The sequence below is a fragment of the Ischnura elegans genome, chromosome 10, assembly GCF_921293095.1.
Source record: "Ischnura elegans chromosome 10, ioIscEleg1.1, whole genome shotgun sequence".
Lineage (NCBI taxonomy): Eukaryota > Metazoa > Arthropoda > Insecta > Odonata > Coenagrionidae > Ischnura > Ischnura elegans.
The window spans coordinates 15528421-15540600 of record NC_060255.1 but is presented as its reverse complement, the minus strand read 5'-3'; positions in this window follow the sequence as shown (position 1 = coordinate 15540600).

Sequence of the window (12180 nt, the reverse complement as noted above, 5' to 3'; positions counted from 1 at the left end):
CGGAGGAGAGAGAGGGTATGGATGGCGCAAGTACTTATCGGGGAGAGGATGTTGAAAACAGTGTTAGAGGGTGGAGTGTCAAGTAAAAAAGGTAGAGGTAGGAAGAGGATAGGATTTTTAGATAGAAAAAAAGCGGTTAGGCTTTATTTTGAATTGAAGAGGACAGTTCATGAGGAGAGTCTGCCAAACTGCTTTGTGAAACTCCATTCATATCTAACTTAATCGGTAAAATACTTGAATAATAATGGACCAAGCTGAAGGCCCAGGGTTCGACTGGCTTACGAATGGGGATTAGATAATACTTAAGATTCACTCGAAGTCGGAGAAAATGTAAAGGATCTAAGATGGGCCAGCTACCATGGAGGCTACGTGTAGATAATTAGCTACCGCTAGTCTCTTTCTAAATATTGATGATATTTAATACATCTATACATTTTTAGATTCTAAAAACTCCATAATGGCTTCTTCCTTGGCTGCGGGCCATTTAAATAATCAATTATTCCAGCATAAATATCATATTCTATTATTAACTAGATATTTATCTATCTGATCAGCTTTTTGAGCTTTGAAACCGTGACTGAGTGTAGGGAGTAATTCCTCATTTAATTCCTCAAAGGTATTCTGGATTATTCGGAAACATCATGTTTACGGTCGAACTAGATTTTTTTTGCTCTAGAGGAGTGATTTTGCTCAATTATTTAACAAATCTCAAGTTACTTTTTGATATCCTTACAAAGGATCTAGTCGGGTAATCAACTCAAAGTTTCTGCCTTTATGAACACTTCTTCATAATGAGGAACAGCAAGGAAACGTTTGAGAACCTTTTGATTTAATGGCCAATCCTTGAAGTGAACAACTTAAACTTAAGTATTGCAAACTTCTGTTTTCAAAGCTAAGGCGTTTAACTTATTTTTCATAATTATTTAGCCTAAGAAGGTTAACTTTTAGGATGTAGAATTTTTTTAAAGAATGTAAGAGCAAAGTTATTTAATTGTACCAAGAAGCAGACTCAGTGGAAGTTTATTAGGAAAAATACCTCAACGCGATCGATATTTGTCTATCTATAGGTACTACTCAAAGTCTACTTTCATGTGTAGCAGTTTCAACTTCAAATGATGCAATGCAAAAGGGGATCTTTTGATCCAAGATTCTCTTTACTAAGGGTAATGAAAGATGTCATTATTCAGATTGTATAGTGCCAATAACTAAGACTGTTCCCAAACTTAATCTCGTGGAATTCTAACGAATAAAATGATAATTGCTGGTATTTTTTTAAAGCGGTTAGTGTTTATGTACGCAATACGGCACTTAATTGCCCATTTAATTATGAATCTGTTTGTGGAAAATGGCATGCCATTTCTTTTTGCTCACTACTGGTGTTGTGTATTGATGATAACCATCTGACGAGTGAAGCTACTTCCTTCTTCTACCTTTCGAAGTCTTGTTTGTTCTGAACTGTTTTGTGGATAATAATTACATTTTAAACATTGGTGACCAATATGAAATTTCTTAACCGACAGAAAGATATTTTGTTACTGAAGAGCAGTACCTGTCAAAGCCACCGATGCGATGTATGATTCCATGTATACGATTTTTTATGCAGCGTGAACTAAATATACTAATGCAGCTCAATATTTGGCCTGCTTTTTAAGGGGGTAAAGTTTAGTGCAAGGTAAATCAAATAATTTTTCAGGCATATATTTTATCCGGAAGCGGTAATTAACCAGAGAGTAATAAATCAATGGTTTATATCCCTAGAAATACTAGCCATCCTCATTTGGCTATAGGTCATTGAGCTCATTGCTGTATCTGCTATTTATTGATACCTGAGGCCTTTGTTGTAAATGATTAATTAAGTTTCCCATATTCCACATGCAATTCCATTGAGTACTAAAATGAGGTGAATCATATTTTATGAATGACATGTATATTTGAGTAGCCACTTTTCCTTGCACGAGGATGCGTAAAACAAACTCACGCAAGGGAAAGTAAAAGTGGCCTTTAGAATAGTGAGAAACCATTTCAAGAAACGGAATACAAGATTTAGTACCATAAGGCAGAAGGGTAGAAATATTTTTATTGAAAACGAAGTCATAGTGAAGAGATGGGAATGATACCTGACAGAATTATTTTACGGAATTAAACTCAGCACAATAACTATCGAAGAGGAAAGATAAGTAGAATAGGATGACTTAAAATCTTAAGATTGGAATTTAACGCTGCAATGAGAGACCAGCAAGAGAATAAGGTTGCATGAGTAGATGATACCCCGCTTAAGCTATTCAGAAATGCAGGAGATAAGACTTTAGCTCAGATGTACCGTCAAAAAACCATCTAAGAAATCTAATCAACGGGAAATATACTAAATGGCTTCGAGAAGAATATAATTCCTTAAAAAAAGAAGGGAGCAGAGAAGTGTGAATATTTTAGGACTATCAGCTTGGCGAATAATGCATCCAAGATACTGAGGAGAATAACGGAGAGCAGTAGTATTTCTGGGCGAGGGCCAATTTGGATTTAGAAGAAGCATGGGCACAAGAGAAGCAATTAGGTTTCTCATGCAGAAGAGAATGGAGAAGAAAAACCCGGCTTTCATTGTATTTTCCGACTTAGAGAGGGCCTTTTATATAGTGGTATAGAATTAAATTCTAATAATTCTGAAAAAAAACTAAAAATAAAAATTTAAAATTTAGGAAAAAAATCAGCAGATGCTGCATATGGAGCATTGCTGAAGGGTGTACAGAAATCAAGAGTGGAAGCATTCGAAATGTGGTGCTACCAAAGAATGATGGAGATGAAATCATAACATTGGAATTGGATCCAATATCTTAAGATTGAAATTTAACGCTGGATGGATCGGCCGAGTAAGTAATGAGCAAGGGCTAAAAAGAGTGGGAGAAAAGAGAAGTCTTCTAAAAACCTTAACATCATCAGACCCATTAGTCTCCTAGCTGTTTTATTTGTGTTTAAGGCTTCTAACATAAACAGTGTGGAATGAGAAAAATAACTGCAGTGAAATTTGAAAGAAATATTAATTAACAAATATTTTCAGTTGCCTTGGACTTCTTATTATTAGGGTTATTTTGGATTTCATGTTTGCCATACAACTTCTTATCAAAGTACTTGTTACCATGAGCCAAAAATAAAATAAATAAATAATGGCGTGGAGAAAAGTTATTTATGTATACAAATTTATGCAGTAAACAACCGAAAAGGGTGTTAATTTATGTATTTTCTGTTCACCTTTTTTACTATTGTTCAGCCTGTTTATTTGCGCTTAAATGGTTTTATTGGTTGGAAGCATTCTCACGTACAATGGGTAATCTATTTATTTTGATGCTCAATTGAAGTATGCCATGATAAGATTCTTTTACATTGTTCAAAGACCAGCATATTATTTTACCTATGAATGCGGCAATGCAGTATGCCATTAAAAATTTAGTGGAAGAGTAAAACTATCAAGATGAATGGAGAAAAATTATTTCTCAAATTCAGGGTTGGTTTAGTCGATTTCAATCTTATATTCACCTGACTCACCATGGTTTTAATCCGCAGGAAATATTTTTTGCAGCTATTTTCATCGGTTTAGAAATGCTTTTGCATTGGAAAAAAAAGGTTCACCTTCAAGATGGGAAGCTTCGAGTAAATACGTCAGCAGTTGCACCGGCGTAAATGAGTTCGCGTCACGGAGGGGGGGGGGGGCTTAAAGGCCTTAAGTTTTTCTCTTGCGAAGGCTGAAGGCATTTATTTCCCTTCTCGAGGGTGGAAAGCAAGCTTTCTGGATTTCTTCTGGTGCCCTAGAAAGTGTATCTCTTATCTCTTACTCTCCTCAGCCCTCTGTTGCTGTAGCTCTACTTGCGAGGGAGATGGAACTACTTTTCTCGAATTTTTTCATCAGGGTCAGCCGTGCCGTAACGCTCTCTTAGAAACACTTCCACCCCTTATTTCTCATTATCTTTTCCTAAGCTATATTGAGAGGAATCTTTTCGTAGGAAACAATGTTTTTTATAATTCAAAATTCCTTTATAATTACATAATTGTTCCAGGAACAATTCTGTCTTGTTAATTAGATCCTGTTGTCAATTAGATTTGTTTTGTTGTTCCCGGATGACGCATAAAAAATATTTTTTTTTGTATTTGAAAGAAACTTCTATTGCAATGAAGTATTAACTTTTTCCAATAAGTTAATCCAGTGGAACATCTTCCTGATCTCTCGCTAGCCACGAGATTTACTGTTTGTGGCGAATTCTGTCTCCAATTTGAACTTCCTGATCTCTTTGAACCAAGGTTTTAACAATATTAGTTAGTTGTACGAGGTTTCTCTCCATGTCCTTAATATAAATAAAATGTTTTCGTCTTCAAGAGAACGTTTATTTTTCCTCGGTTAAAAAACGTTAATTTAAATGCGAAATATTCTTAGTACCTTTTCCATGTTTTTATTTAAAGTTAGTTAAACGAAGAATGAAAAGGAATAAAAAATTTTCAGTCCCAAATACGATTTACATATACATAATTATGTATTTTATTTGGATAAGTTAGATATTTTGAATAGCAATGCAGAGAGTTAATCCTGCTCAGTTAATATCAACCATCTACTTTCTAGATTATTATCGAAGTAGTTAATATTTAATATTATTATCGAAAGTGCAATTCCCAACTCACAATGGTGTTACCTGCATTGAAGAAAATTTCTACGGATAAGTTTTGATTTCAATAGGTTTTACGAGTAGCAATCGTTTTAAGTTACCAATATTTAGCGAAATAAGCTCTTTCGCTTAGAATGTACGTTTGCATCAAACAGTCAAAAATAAAAGAATTAGCTTTTTACATCCCTTAATTAATCATGTTTTCAGATTCAATCACTTTTAAAAGGGGTCATTAAGTTTTTTTTTCATTAGATAAAAATATTTGGATGAAAATTTGGATTAAAATGGTTTTTATCTTACAATTTCTTTTATTTTCGACCTATTCCTCATTATTTTCCAAGTGTATACTTAAGTTCTCAGTAGAGATCAATGAAATGCATGCTCTCAAATAGTATGATTTCAGACTTAAGCATTTTAATTTAAGTGCCTTCATTACTTTCATCATCACACACAGAGATTCTCTTACTCTCTTCTGAAACTCTAATTGGACCTCGCGTCTCTCCTGTGTCGCACTCCAGCGCTCTATGAAAGACACCGAGTAATATCTCAGCTCCACTTGAGTTGGCACCATTAGTGACTGCAGAGAGCTCATCGAAAATCAAAAGAAATGGAGAGAATACTGTCATTAATTCTCAACAAGAAAGACAACGATCCTTAATGTTTTGGAAAAAGGCATAGTTAAAAATTTTATTCTCCAGGGAAAATATTTTAATGACTTTTGCAGGGAGATGGATCTTCGATGTTTTAACATCCATTTCAACGTGCATATTTCTTAAATTTAAAATCCTTCAAGATTAAACAATATGCCTTGGCTAAATTAGAAGTCTACCGTAGGTTTGGTGGATATTTTGGTTCCCGAATAAAGTCTTAACGTTTTTAAATGGCTGAGATTTTATTTTGTTCAAATCAAATGTGGTTTACCATAGCAAGAAATGTGAGGCTCAAGGTAAAAGATGATGTCACTAGCTTGGAAAAGAGGATCAGTTCAGATATTTGGGAAGGAAGTTAAAGAAAAAGGATAGGGCTGGATAGACGTTAGGAAAATATATTTTGTTATCAAAGGAGGCGCTTATGAATAGGACAAAACTGTTGAGAGGAGTAATAAAGCTTAAAGAAAAGGCTGGTGAAGTGACCGATTGGAAGTATACTGTTTAACGGTGCGGAAACGTGGGAGTTGAAGAAGGAGGTCAAAAAGAGACTGGAAACATTTGAAATGTGGATGTGAAGGAGGATGGAGATGGCGAGGCGGATGGAACAGGAATGATGAAGTTCTATGCATGGCGGGAGAGGAAGAAATGATTTCAGATCGAATACGGGGAAACAAAGGGTTTGGATTGAGCAAGTACTGAGCAGGGAGGGGGTGTTGAAAACAGTGTTAGAGGGAAGAATGATTGGCAGGTGAAAAAGGAAGGGAGTAAGGCTTAAATACGCAATGAAATGTACCAGGTGTTAATGTGGATTGAAGAAGGAATTCCAAGATGGGAGTGGAGATGGCCATAGTGATTTTAAAATGCTCCATGCAAACTTGCCTTAATCGGTAGCTTACTCAGTATTTTTTAATTTCAAGCGTAAATTTAATTGTCATTAGAACGAAAACTCGTAAAATAGAGAGGTATCATGAGATTAGAGAAAGTTAATAAAAATTTACTCAAATAGTCTTCTCAATTTTCCACGGTTTAGTGAAGTCTTGGGTTGAAATGCTGACCTCAGATTTTAGCTACTATGACGAAACATTGAGCGCTTTTTTGTACTTGAATGAATTCGTTACTAAGAATGAAATCTCACTGAGGTGATGTTTTTATTGAGAGCAGCTGCACTGCGAGCGTCGAATGAGTTATCCTTCCAGGCAGATACGCTCATTAAATCCATGTTATTTTTTTACCTGTCTTTTTACAACGCTGAAGGTGGGCTTTAACCGGAAAACGTCCAGGAAATGAAAATAATCCTTGGAATAATACTATCATTATGAAAACTTCAACTGTTTCAAATGTATTATGAATTAAAGAATGAGGCTTACAGATTTGCGCCATTCTTTTCTGCGAATGAATGATTCACGTGGTCCATTCATGGCGAAGATGTGACTGTTCTGACGGAGATGGAAAATTGAGTTTGGCTTTGGCAAGGTTAATGAAAGGTCGAGAGTTCAGCTCCTGCATTTTGCGTTGGAGGGAATTCCAATTTTCGCGTGTGTGATACCTCAACTGGGTTACATGAATATCGAAGGCTGAAATTAGGTTTTCAATGAAGGTCTACGAAAATTTTTAACATTTCATCAGCAAAATTATGATAGTCTCCCAGCAATAATCAATATTCTAACAGCGTCCAGACAACATTGTCGCCGTTAACATTTGACATCCGTGCAATATCCATGTTAATCCATTCAACGTTGTATCGATAACCGTCATATATCCAAGGAACCCGCCAAACAATGTTACAGCGATGTAAAACAGTGGACAAGGACATGGAGGACCATATTACAATACTTCTTGGAGATCTTCTCAACATCTAATGAGTAGATACATAATGAGTGTGCTTATTATGGTTTTTGTAATCCCCAGATATACCTACAAAACATTTTTGCAATTCAAATCTGTATAGAACATGTTTTACCTATGGATGCTTCTGGAATTAATTTTTTTAATGAAGTAAGTGCTCCTCGTCAAGTTGATGGTAAAGGTGATACAAAAGAACAAATTCAATAACTTTTCCAAAACACATTTTTTTCTCATTAACCCTCATTGTATTCATACTTAGTGCTCTTCTTGCTTTCCTAAGTTAAATACGTAAGGGTCACATATATTTTATGTCAAATTTGAATATGGCGTATATTACAACTTGGATATCTAAGAAAAGTTATTTTTACCACCCTTGATGGATGTTGCAAATAGGATATTCATGTATTGCCAAAATGTCTATACCATAACAGTAATTAATGGATATATCACCCTTATTTGGATATCCGAATGATATCGTCAACTAATTGGGTACGAATATCAAAAAGAGACCTATATGAGTGCTTGTTGTTAGTTAGTGAGTCACCCCCACACTCCTAGCTATCTCCAAAACAACACTTTCGACCTTGAAGTGCAAGGGACACCATCCCACCCCCCCCCCCGGTTCCATCCCTTTTTGATAATCCGTGTCTTCCATTTGCGTTTAACTCGAGCGACGATATAGAGAGTTGGAGGTTTATCTTTTTCTTCAACAGTTATTTTCCGTTGTACTTTCGAGTTTGTTCTGATATTTTTGTCTTGTTAGCGTTTTCCAGGTGAGAGGCTATACATTTTTCCAGAAAACACATTGTAACTACTTACTCTCTTACCCTAAGGACTCATATACTCTTGCCTAGTCTATTTATTCTTATTTTTTTTAAGTCTTTTTTTTTGCTAGTCTATCCCCAGACACACAATCCAAACGAATGTGCTCCTCGATTCTTTGCAGAACATATTATGCTATATATGGGCACTGTTTGGAATAATATTTTTCAATATCATGGATATTATAGCTTGGATATCTATGGGATATTAATTTTACAACTTTTCGTAGATGTTACAAATAGGATATCTATGCTACGTTGCTTATATATCTTTCGTGATTTAAGAACGTGTTTTGGATATATCATCCTTACTTATTTATCTGATGGATATCGTCCTCTGTTTGGGTAGAGTGAGCTGGAAACACCGTCTTTGCACTTAATTCATTGTTAAAGTACACAAAAATATTTATTACGATAAATTTACTGTACTTTTTAAGTTATAGTTGTACTTGACGTATGTTATAGATGAAATGGAAACCCTCGATAACTTTGAGCATAAAAGTTGCCATGGATAAAACAATAATGTGTTGTTATTGATTTTGACTAAAAATAGAGAACACGGATGTTTCATAATTTTTCTGCGTTAAAAGATTAAGAGGAAAAAGAAAGAGAGAAAGAAAGGAAGTAAATAAACCGAGAAGTAGTGTTCAAAAAGTTAATTCTATCGCTGTATTACGATAAATTACTACCCGAAGAAACTAATTCTATGGCGAGTTTTTGGCTATCCAATTTCGGATAACCAAAAATTGGAAAGGAATTAGGCCTTAGATTTGATTCCGATGGCGTTAAGTCTATTGTCAATCGGAAATTATTAACGGAAACGCACCCTACTGGCATGACGGCTGGCGCGTTTGTGAGTCAGAAATATTAACTTTTTAGAAGATTGAATCCTCAAGAGGACACTAGCTCTGCTTTACCCTATATGATTGAGTTACTCAATGATAAAATGAGACCGTTGGTGAGAGTGGCTAATCCGAAAACCATTGACGGATTAAGGGAAATAAACGTTCTTAATCAGAAAATCTGATTTATGTTCCGCGGTCATTGTTAGAGTACTTAAGAGTAGAATATTTATTACGTAATTGAAAAAATATAATTGTGGTGTTAATGTAAATAATAATAATAATACTCTAATAAAATTCACATAAAAAAAGAAGAAAAAATACGTTGAAAAATCGTTGAAATACGTCTTGCTTACTCTCTACCGAGAGTCTGAAGAACATATGGGTTGAATTCATGAAAAGTAATTCCTTAAGCTACAACTTCCATTTCATTACGTACAAACTTGAGTACCCAGTCGTACTGCATCACTTGAATGGCTTAGCACATGTATAGAAAATATGGCTTCATTTGAAAAGTTTTTTTTTTCTAAGTTAAGGAAACATGCTCTAGATGTAACGAGTTTTTGTTGACAGGACCCGGGTATTGAAAAAAAAGTCATCCAATAGGATACTGAAGTGAAAGATGTACAACGTGCTCGATTTTGGGCAAAAGCTGGTATCCACTTTACTCTATTCATTCTACGTCAATTTCTTCCTGCCAGTACTCCAGACGTACTGCAGTACACGTAGATGTTACGTTCAAAATCAGAATTGGGCCAAAATGTATTAAAGTAGTAGCGGAGCCAGGAGAATTGAGAGGGTTACTGGAACGCTCATTCACTTCCTTCATCCAACATTTCATCAAGCTGCACGACTTCGCGTACCATTCAAAAGAAGGCATTCATTCCACTTCAACTTAACGTGATAACTTCTGGCCTTTTGAATTCTTGAGAATCATTGCATTAAAGTTATTTTGATAATTGAATTTTCTCATCTTTTAGCCACCACTCCAGAGTTTCATATGTTCTTTTCTCAATTTCCATCACCCAGTAAAGGTTCCGCTTTGAAAGAGAGCTGTAATGTTTTTTTTTTTCTATTAAGAGCTATTAAGCTTTAGAAATTCGCCTGACAAAGAATCCCATTCCCAATGGGTTTAACACCCTGACCATTCCTCCGAGTATGTACATTGATATAAATTATCACCTAAATCATCTTTCATTTCCAGCTATATTGATACAGTTGCTCTGCTACTAAACAAAATATATTAACAAATTTATTTCACTGATTGAAGCAAATCCTTTGGTACGATCCGAAAGAATAATTGATGAGTGTCCGTCAGCACATTATCTCCTTCGGTTAGGTATGTAGAGATATACTTCACAGGCATGCTCGTCAGAGCAATTAGTTGTCGAAAAAACAAACTTTTGACCAGTGTTAGGATAGGAATGCACTAAGAATTAAATATATTTTGCATTGGATTAACTCGCACCCAATTCATGCGGATATAAATGTCAAATTTTTAAGTTATTAAATTTATTTTTATCATATTTAATTTCAACATACTTTTAATTATATCATCATATGAAATTGAAATAAATAAGTACTTTACTGGTTGATTGCGTGATCGAAATAAGGTATTTGAATTTTGCCGAGGTTATTTCTCGAGTCCATGTTTTTTCTTCAGAAAAATCTTCGAATTTTAGGCTTTCACTCCTGAATTGTGACTACGTAATAGGTGGCTGCAGCCTAGATCACAGATATTAATAAATCAGTTTCCAGAATTGCATAGAAAATTTCCTTTGTGATTGTTCCCAGTGCTAGTTACAATAAAATAATGCTGTAAATGCTCCTATCTTTAGAGTCGGCTTTCAACGTGAAATGAAGCCTTATGAAATGAAGCACCTATTCCAACGCCTGAATAAAACTTTGATCACCTTCATAAGAAGTTCACTAAACTGTCCGTATTTTAATTTTTCATATATTTCCATTGAAGAATCTTCGGTGATTTTTTCAGCATTATTTTTTATTTTTCCCCTAAAATGTGGCATACCTTTTTTGGAAATTACTTTCTCATATTTTGCATTGAATTTATTATTTTGTTATCACTATCGATTTATTGAATTTTCATTCGAGGTTAATATCTTCCTATTTTTGACCTAACCTCCATTTCACGTATTAATTTCTCATTCATAGTTCTCTCGATCCCTACATTTATAGCCACATCTAGTTTTATGGTATTTTAAAATATTTCATCCACCCCTTTTTGTTCAATACCTTGTTCCATTTGAGAACATTGACTAGTCTAAGTTGACCCCTAGTGAAATTTTTCAATTTATTATCGCTTGGGCCTTATTAATTTAGCTTTTTTCTCTCTACGGTCATCATCCCCCTTCAATTATTTTACTATATGTATTCCTACTTACTCCGAGATTATATTTTCCATTTCTCTGAAATCGAGGTGCATTTTCGTCTTTATGTTTTTTCTCGCCTGAAAGTTCTTTAACTTTGCCAAATTGATTGAAATAAGATTTCTTCTGATACACTGGAAAATCCCTTCTTTACTTCGCTCCAATATTCTCAATTTCAGAAAAGATAGATGCGATATCCATTAGAAATAGATTAAAATGTATACTTCCTGTGTCAATCTATCTCAATTTAAAATAACTTGTCCATTTACATTAATGTTACGACACGTGCAAGGTGCCTCAAAAAAACTTAGGTTAGTTAATGCGTTAGTGGTTGTAGCATCAGGTGTCGATGCCCACATACTGTTGGTAAACTTAAATCCCAGATCGCATAGTGTTTACAATTGATTCCATTATTTGGGTATTCTTTTTAACATGATAATTTAAATTAGGGTCTTAAATGAATATCTTATTTCACCTACCACGGATATCGCTATGGAAATATTTGCTGAAAGTACAATTGTAAAATATCAATGACTGATCATTTCGGCATGAACGTCATAAATATTTTGACCAGTAAATTTAATATCTATGGAAATTTAATAAGTTTTCAATTGAATATTCTAGCAATGAGTTTTTTAAAAAGGCTCAAATTTTTTGTTTTTGAAACTATTGAGAGTATTGTTATCTTACCTACGAAAAGTAGAATTATTTTTACCTGCTCACCGTATTCCCATTCGTATGCTTCGATTTAATTCCAAGTAATAAAGCTCCATCAATGTTATTTGTTGGTACTCAATGTCAAATGTATTTAATCATCTCAATTTTAGACGTTTGAATGAGCTTGTAACTTAATAAGCTATACACAGAAATACTGTAAAAACGCCCTTGTAAAAATAGCGAATTTATTTCGTTAGGTTCCATTCTCTGTGGCATAAAACATGATTTTGCATTCTTTAAAATTTATACATGATTTCAGATGCATTTCAATA